Source organism: Miscanthus floridulus, chromosome 4 (assembly GCF_019320115.1).
Source record: "Miscanthus floridulus cultivar M001 chromosome 4, ASM1932011v1, whole genome shotgun sequence".
Lineage (NCBI taxonomy): Eukaryota > Viridiplantae > Streptophyta > Magnoliopsida > Poales > Poaceae > Miscanthus > Miscanthus floridulus.
Window position 1 is genome coordinate 77048233 of NC_089583.1, and position 9371 is coordinate 77057603.

A 9371-nucleotide genomic window follows, 5' to 3' on the forward strand; every position below is an offset into this window, starting at 1 on the left:
TCCGTTGTTGAATTGCATGAGGTGAGACTTTGTAGTACCGATTACATACTCCAGTAAGCCTTAACTTGGCTATTCTATTACGAGAATGGCTACTCGCGCACTAGGAGTGGAGAGATGGCGAGAGTAGCGTGTACCCATGTAGCAATGGACTGGATTGGTGGAGTAATGTATTCTCGGATGGCGCGGACCCGTTCTTGTTTTAGAGGATCTGAGGGCAAGTTGGTATATATAGGTCGGGGACCTGCATATGTCGTGTGGTTGAGAATCCCCAGCTGGGTTATAATCGGTTTGAATCGTCGTTGCTCCTCAGTTATGGAGACTCAACTCACTGTTCATCATCGTAGTTAATAACTGAAACTTGAGCTGGTTTTGAGAAAGTTTGATATGAAGTTCATGATCTCGTTACGGATCATGGCAGATTCATATATGATTTTGAGACAGATTTACATGTTGAATAAAAGAATCTTGTTAGAAAGCTTTTACGCAAAAAGAACTTTGTTTATTGCTAAAGCTATACCTTGAATCCCTGAGCCTACATTCCTAAGTCGGATCAGTTTTATTTCGGTTAAGTCTTGTTGAGTAGTTTTGTACTCAGGGTTCGTTGACCCTTGTTGTAGATGAGCCTCATGAGCAGGTCTACTTTGGACTGTGCTGCATGACTTTTGTTCAAATCGATGATGATAAGTAGCTGTGTGACCCTTAGGCAGGGTACTTATATTATGTGTTTGTATTATGTTACTAATGCCACTCCACTACTATGGTTTGTAATAATTATCAAACTTAGTTTGAAAGGTTTAAAACGACTGGTTTATAAACTAAGTTATTGTAAGACTTCTGTTATTTTACTCTGATGTAGATATTTGAATAAATATTGTAATACTGCAATGACTCTGTAATGGGATTCCTGCTCGAAAATCGTGGATGATTCGAGGTTCTCCGAGGACACCGACAGTGCTTCTTAAGTTACCAGAAACATATGCATAGTCGTCAAAGGTCATTGGACAGTGACAGATACATGTGGGCCCTATAATTTAGGAGGTTCTGCCACAGTCACGACCCTTCAGTTGGGAGAATCTATTGCATTGTATGCACCCTGATCCCGAACTCTATATAAGGACAGCCAAGGCACCCTCTTAGAGGATTCGATCCATCCTCTACCATTTCATTCATTCCCCATAGTAGTAAGGCTCCTGAAGCTTCCCTTCGAACAGCCCACCACCTAGCTTAGGTTCTTTTACCTCTTTTACTATTCTTGCACCCTCCATTGTAAGAACTTCAGAGCATTCAAGCGAGGAACACGCACTCGATCATCTCTGAGACTGGACATAGGACTCCAGCCTAAACCAGTATAAATCCCCGTGTACGTTTTCATCGTCTTCCTAGAAAAACACGATGATCATATAAATTTACAAGTCTGGTTTACAAAACACCGACAACATTCGAAACCAAAAGGGTGACCGAAATCTGAAACAAAAAAAAACTTGACTAAAAAATGAAACAAAAAAACTAAAAAAAACTTGACTAGAAACTAAAACTAAAAAACATGATTGAAAACTAAAACTAAAAAAAATAAAAAAACTAACTGGGGAGTAAATTTTTTTTGTCAACTTTGTGCAATGGCTACCCTTTTGTAACAACTTATAGATTGTAAGTGAGGCAACTAATATGCAGGATTTAAGAAAACATTCGAACCTAAAATAGTGACTGAAATCTGAGACAAAAAAAATAGAAAAAAACATGACTGAAAAATGAAACTAAAAAACTAAAAAAAAATATTGAAAACTGAAAATAAAAATCATCTAAAAACTCATAAAACTGTTATAATGAAAATAACATAAATGAAACAAAAACTGAAAAGAAAAATATCACTTAAACTGAAAATAAAATAAAAAATAAAAAATTGAAATTGACAACCCAAAAATTGAACTAAAAATGACAAATAGAGAACCGTGAGTGCTTGTTCATTTGCCAACAACTAAACACTGTATTAGTTGCTCAAAAATATAACTTGCACTTGATTACCATGTATGGTTATATGATATGGAGGGGTAGACAGGTTAAATATAGATGATCAACACGCAAGGAAAAAAATAATACACTCACAAAACAGCAACTAGCCACGTGATCCAAAAGTAATATGATTGGGATTGCATGGATGAGCTCCAAACAAGCAAGGTCACATACAGGTTCAAAATACTCTTCCTCTTGCATCACGAGACCACATGGTACCATATATACACAGATGTTCATGCAAGTCTTGTCTGCATAGTTAGCTGCTATAAAATACATATGTACTAACAGGAGTCACTACTAACAACATTAGAAGAAAACCTTCACATGAACCAAGGTATAACAAAAAAATTAAAACACTATCCATAATTAGTTGCTGAAAATATGACACATTGATGAAGAACGTAGCTAGTCCAATAGATTCTCAGGCAGCCGGTATTCTTGTTGCTTGGTTCTAAAAATGAAAAACAAAAGGTACATTGTAAATGACTGCCGAAAAAAACTGATTACAGAATTAAAAACAAGACAGATATGAAACATTGATCAATATTTGGTCTCCTTACTTTCCACGTTATTCTTCCATCAAAAGAATCTTCCAGTCAATTTTATTTGATGGACTAGTCAACCATTGAATAAGAATCTGTCTCATATTTAATTCATTGGAACCAATAAACTGCCGCATCCTCTCACCATCAAAGTACTCGATTGCCTTGAGAGTAAACAACCAACAACCCACAGTCATGGCTAACAGGAACCAAAAAAAAAGGAAAAGCACAAAAACAAAATTAATGACACATGTAACGCAATTTTTTTTTAAAAAAAAAGGAAAAAATAGCATGCAACCAGGTAGTACTTACACCCTGATAGTTGAAAATTGCAGGCACAGTGCATCCCTCGTGCTTTGAGGTGTGTTTGTGCCAAAGATTAATGACACAAACTTTGGACTTCCTGACTATTGATTGCATAGTGGGGTCTTTCTTGAACCTCAGTGAATCAATAACTTGAAACTTACTATCCTTCAAATTAATAACAAAAGTATACCAATGTCCAGAAGCATCAATTTGCTTTCATGTGCTTCCAAAAATTGAGAATACTATCTGTTCAAAAACAAAGTGTGAATTTAATGAAAAGGAAAAATGTGTGGCAAGTTATGTACATAATGTGCACTGTGTAGAAAAAGGTAGGGCAGAGTGTTCTTCAACAGTTGTTCTTGATTTTTTCAACAGTACATGCTAGTGTCATATTCATATCAGCTAATCAGCTATTTTTGTTGTTGATTTGACAGCAGCGGGCAGCCCAGGTCGGCAGTAGGCAGCTAATCAGCCTAGTATGTGCAAATGCAGCGAGTTCGTTGCTTTAGAATGTCAAAACAATCTAGGTCCGCTAGCCAAAGGCTCCTCATAGTACTTTTCAGAGTTTGCAACTACTATGAGCCATCCAATTTTATTTGTAGGTTGTTAGCCTTAGGTGGAATTTTTTATGCCATACAATAACTGTGCGGTGATGTCTTTTTTTCCTTTTAATACTCATCGGATTACTTTCCAGTTTTCTGACTGTAGCTGCTGCTCTCATCGGTTGAGTAGCTCTGGAAGTGAGCAAGTGTCACTGGTACTATTTGCGATTTTTTTATGTGTGCTTATAGTCCTGTAACTGTTTCCTTACATGTATCCTCTTCATTAGTGCTGCATAGCTCTTCTTTACCCAAAAATAGACAACTTGTGGATTTCTGCCATTTCTCCAGATATTTTACTTGTATTTAATTTTTGGATGGATAGGTGGAAGCTAAGAAGCAAACTTTTTCCTCATTTGATGAGTTGCTGGAGAAGTAGAAGGCTGAGAAGCCTTTTATTAGGCCCCCTTTGGCACGGCTCTCGCCGGCTCCGGCTCCACTACTGTAGCACGGAGCCGGAGGAGCTTCAAATCGTGGCTTCACCGGCTCCGGCTCCAGTTCATTTTCTGCCTCGATTTCCGAAACGTCTCCTGCTACAGTGTCACAGGCGGAGGAGCGGGAGCCTCCTGGAGCTGCGCCAAAAAGGGCCTTAACTTCTATGCAACTTGGTAAGTCACTTACTGGAAGTAGTAGTGAAAGTGCCAGTGCCAGATGTCATGCTGAGCTAATTCAGTACTCTCTACTAGATATAAGTTCTCTCCATTATTGTTGTGTTTTTAGGACTTTGGTGTGTTTCATGTTCCTGCCGCTGGGCTATAATAGCTAGCTGATGAGCCTGAACAAGAAGCCTGAGCAAGTTGCTGTTACTACTCCATGTGAAACACACAATAACTGCAGCAAACCAAGGAATAAACAAGCAAATGTGACTGCTGCTATAAATCGATGCACTGCAACAACAACAACAACAACAAAGCCTTTAAGTCCCAAACAAATTGGGGTAGGCTAGAGTTGAAACCCAACAGAAGCAATCAAGGTTCAGGCACATGAATAGCTGTCTTCCAAGCACTCCTATCTAAGGCTAAGTCTTTGGGTATATTCCATCCTTTCAAGTCTCCTTTTATTGCCTCTACCCAAGTCAACTTCGGTCTTCCTCTGCCTCTCTTCACGTTACTATCCTGACTTAGGATTCCACTACGCACCGGTGCATCTGGAGGTCTCCGTTGCACATGTCCAAACCATCTCAACCGGTGTTGGACAAGCTTTTCTTCAATTGGCGCTACCCCTAATCTCTCACGTATATCATCGTTCCGAACTCGATCCCTTCTTGTATGACCGCAAATCCAACGCAACATACGCATTTCCGCGACACTTAGCTGTTGAATATGTCGTCTTTTCGTAGGCCAACATTCTGCACCATACAACATAGCAGGTCTAATCGCCGTCCTATAAAACTTGCCTTTTAGCTTCTGTGGTACCCTTTTGTCACTTAGGACACCAGACGCTTGCCGCCACTTCATCCACCCTGCTTTGATTCTATGGCTAACATCTTCATCAATATCCCCGTCCCTCTGTAGCATTGATCCTAAATATCGAAAGGTATCCTTCCTAGGCACTACTTGACCTTCCAAACTAACATCTTCCTCCTCCCGAGTAGTAGTGCCGAAGTCACATCTCATATACTCAGTTTTAGTTCTACTAAGTCTAAAACCTTTGCACTCCAAAGTCTCCCGCCATAACTCCAGTTTCTGATTCACTCCTGTCCGGCTTTCATCAACTAGCACTACATCGTCCGCGAAAAGCATACACCAAGGGATGTCCCCTTGTATGTCCCTTGTGACCTCATCCATCACTAAAGCAAACAAATAAGGGCTCAAAGCTGACCCTTGATGTAGTCCTATCCTAATCGGGAAGTCATCCGTGTCTCCATCACTTGTTCGAACTCTAGTGACAACATTGCTGTACATGTCCTTAATGAGCCCGAACAACAGAAAAATATAAACACTACCACACCAAACTAGGTGTTTAGCTAAACTGCACAGATCAATTGTAATAGGTGGTAAGTAAAAAATTTAGGTAGTGCATGTTTACTGACTAAAATACATATGTGATATATGAACACTTATCACCCTTTCTTGTAATGCTAGCATCAATAATTAAAATCTAGCAAAAAGTAATGTCAATAGCATTTGAGTAGCTTGCCACGACAAGATAACTGAATTAAGTTTCATTCTTAAGTAACTCGCCACAAAGAGATAATCTAAACAGCTAGAGAAAACTGGGTACGCCATCATAAAAATAAGAAACTAAGGGACTGCAGAATCATCACCAACAACAGCAAGGATAACCTAAAAATTGCAAACCCTAGGTGACATAACAGAAACTTATTAGCAACATAAAAAGGCACTGCAGGAAGAACTGAAGGAATAGGATTTGAGGTGTACTCAAATCGAACACAACGCATGAGTAGGGATAAAAACGATATGGATATTTTTCGACCACACCGAATACGTTTAGAGAGGTTTAGATCTGTCCGTATCTGAATATTCAACCGTCCCGTACCGATACCGCGTCCGTATCCAAATACTCAAATCATATATCTACGATGTGGATATCCAATTGGTTGACAGTAACAAATGTAATATCAACAACATATCCGATCCGTTTTCGTCCCTACGCACGAGCATACTGCAACAGCGGGAGAAAAAGCAACAAGAGATATGTAGAGCAAAGCACAACGGGGAAGGTGGCTGAGAAGAAGACATACCAAGCTCGGTTCGACGACGGCAGGACAGAGAGCGGCGACGAGACCTAGAGCGGTGGAGGGACTGAGATTGGCGCCCGGCGCGGCGTGACCGGGCGACGGCCGCGACCGAGCAAAACGAAGGAGGAGGAGGAGGAGACGTCTGGATCGGGGGTTCGTGCTTGGGGCTGGGGAGGGGAAGGCCACTGCTGGGCCGGCCCGTCGCGCGCTCGAGTCGCAGCGCGACCGGTCGCCTGATAGACTTTGCGAATAATTTTCGCTTGATGAAGCAGTAATTTACTGTTTTTTTAATTGATGATGAGTTGGATGAACACTTGTCGGCCCAGTAACATCTTTCTTCAACATGTAGTTCAATGAGGACTTCGCAGCCCAGTGAACTAGCCAGCATAGCTCGGCCCATCCTGGCCTTTCCGTTTCCTGGCCAACCCAAAAGGCTGAAGCCGTATACTGGATCAATCAACCAAAACCCTAGAAGGCCCACGACCACCTTGCCGCCTCCCCAACCCCAGCGACTCCGGCGACGGCGTCGCCGACGCCCGGCGGTTGAACCCGCTGGAAATCTCTCTGCTTCGGTTCTCTCCTCGCAGCGGTACGATATTACTCCTCGCAAGGCTCCATAAAGCTAGAGGTTTTGATGGACATACGTATTTGAAATTTTGAATCCTGGATTTTGTTTTGTTCTTTAGCTGTTGCGAACTTGCGATTCGCGATCTTACTTTCCAAAATATATTTTATTAGCCTCAGTATTGAACCAACGAACCTTGCAGGTTGCAGCTTATATCAGTCTCTTGCGAGGTATAGGCGTTGATCCGCTTATGCTGTACTTTCGTGGATCATCTTCAGTGCACTTTATCCCGTAAGTCCATTCGATTAGAAAGAGGGGCAGCTGATTTGTATGTTGGTTTGACAGGACTAAATTTTTAAATCGAGCCCCTATTCAATTTGTGAGGTCAATAAAACTTCTTTCGTAAGTAGTTCAGTACAGTCAATCAGCCTATGTAATGAATGTTTAGGTCCTCAGCTGTGAAAATACTTAAACATTGTTGGCAAGGATTCTTGGTGCCACAAACATCTTTGTTGAGCTTTTATGCATATTTCCCTGCTACTGATGCTTAGTTGCATTGTTCCATGTGTCTGCATTTAAGTCCTAACTTCTCCACCTGAAACTGAATTGAACTCTGCAGTAAGTTCACTAGCTAGGAATTTATAGGCCTGTTGTTGCCTTTCTTATCAAAATAAATCTAATAAGTTAGCTAACCCATTGATATCATTACATAGTTCAACGGTGCATGTCGCTGTTTTCTTTTATCATGAACTTTTATTTCCCCTGCTCCTTTTATCACTAGGGGCCACTATAATTGACCAAATCACGCTAAATCTTTTCTTCACTTTGGTCAAAGGCTGATCTGAAAGAAAGGATATGTGAAGTTGAACGGGGATCTTGATCTATGAGGACAGTGGTACAGCTCACTGATAATCTGATATTGATCATGTGAGTCATGTACTATGCTAATCAGCACAGGGTTCTATGTTTTGTCGGGTAGTCTACTTTACTGTTGATTACAGGTTACCTAGGTGGCTAGGTCTTTCTGCATATGTTTTGCATTTTCAACACTTCACATCTTGCAATATGCAAGGTACTTTCCATTATATTTCGTATCATTAAATTTGAATAATTATGTTGTCTATTTCTATTTGCCAGATGATGGACAGCTCTGCTTTTGAAGTCTAGATGTGTGACCTAGTACCTAAGAAATCTTAATGCATGGTGGCCTTGTACCCACTCAAGTTAGGACCAACCACAGGTCATAGCATTTTATGCTGGCCTTCGAGGCCTTAATGTTTCTGGTATGTTTGGTCCTGACTACTGAACCACGTAGGTTGTTTAATTTTATTTTAGCCTTCTTTGATTGTCTTTGATAATGCTACTGATTCACTTACCTTTATGGATAAAAAATATATTAAAAACGTTATGTCTTTGATAATGATATGCTTTCTCTTTTTGCATGGATAGATTGATTGACTCGTTTTTTCAATCGTGTAATTGATCTACCTTCCTGTTGTCATCCTCAGATGAATTGTCATTTAGTAGTCGACATCGATATATAAATTTGTGTCCACATACATCGCACATGCTGAAACAGTAAAGGAAATCTATTGCACAGGAAGGGAGACCAGGATTAGGGTAGCTGCATGGCTGTGAACTGCTGAAGAATTGAGCAAAGGCGAGCACCCTGGCTTCTTAGATTTCTAAGCTGGCATGCAATGCCGATGACATACTTTCTATCAAGGGACCTACTCTTTTGGGATTCTTAGGATTCAAGTATCCTTCACTGGTCACTTTAATGGTATGAAAGGGAGAAAGGGAAAAAAAATACAAATAGAAGGGGAAAAGGCCACTGAATGAGGTAGGGCAAAAAGGGACTCCAATCTAAGGTTGTCTTAATGGCCCAAGAATCATTCAGCTCTGCGATTGTGTGGTGGAATTCGCTGGACCATCAATTCCGCCAGCCCAATTCGGTCTTCTACTGCTCCACAGGGATGAGTGAATGGTCATGTGAAACTTTTGCGTGCCTTGCCACACCACCAGGTCCATGGGTAACATTGCTTTAGGTAGAGGGGCAGGACTGGAGGAAAGATGGCTATAAATATCGTGTGATGCAGAGGGGCTCATCTTGTGCTGAAAGCAAAGCCTGGCTGGAAAGAGGGAGGAAGCTGACGATGAAGAGGCTGTTGATCATGCGAAAGGTGTGAGCCGATCATGCGGTTCACGTGCTGCAGCGTGCGCTACGGGGAGTGCCGTCGGAACCATGCGGCGAGCACTGGAGGCTACGCCATCGATGGATGCCGGGAGTTCATCGCTGAAGGGGAGGAGAGCACCAGTGGTGCTCTCAAGTGCGCGGCCTGCGGTTGCCACCGCAGCTTCCACCGCAGGGTTCAGGTCTATGAGGTTGCGTGGGATTACGGATCCAACACGTCGTCGACCGAGTAGAGAGCAGAGAGGGGAGGTGCAAGGCGCTCCGAGCTTGGATTTGTGCTCCTGCAATGGCAAATGCTCAACAATTGGTCTCTTTCTTCTATGTCTCCGGTGACACCGGTGGATGTATAGGACCCTTGTGATTGTTTGTAGCGTGTACACTCTGATTTTTTTGAGAATTTCTTATCTACAGTTTCTTTGTTTGCTACACCCTTGTATTTTAATTTGAGTAA

The 9371-nt window shown here is 41.5% G+C and overlaps 2 long non-coding RNA genes across 3 annotated transcripts; one reads left to right on the plus strand and one right to left on the minus strand.

The window, feature by feature from the left end:
• Nucleotides 1-2141: 2141 nt before the first annotated feature.
• LOC136549841 (uncharacterized) lies at nucleotides 2142-6337 on the minus strand. The gene is made up of 3 exons (XR_010782060.1): nucleotides 6165-6337; nucleotides 2574-2719; nucleotides 2142-2464 (listed from the first exon to the last, which is right to left on the minus strand). It is a non-coding gene; the product is annotated as an uncharacterized lncRNA (long non-coding RNA).
• A 284-nt stretch (nucleotides 6338-6621) lies between these two features.
• Nucleotides 6622-8919, plus strand: LOC136549840 (uncharacterized). 2 transcript variants are annotated; one of them, XR_010782059.1, is made up of 5 exons: nucleotides 6622-6750; nucleotides 6929-7017; nucleotides 7562-7653; nucleotides 7864-8009; nucleotides 8235-8919. It is a non-coding gene; the product is annotated as an uncharacterized lncRNA (long non-coding RNA). The 2 variants fall into 2 exon arrangements; XR_010782058.1 differs by having other exon boundaries at nucleotides 8327-8919.
• Nucleotides 8920-9371: the final 452 nt, after the last annotated feature.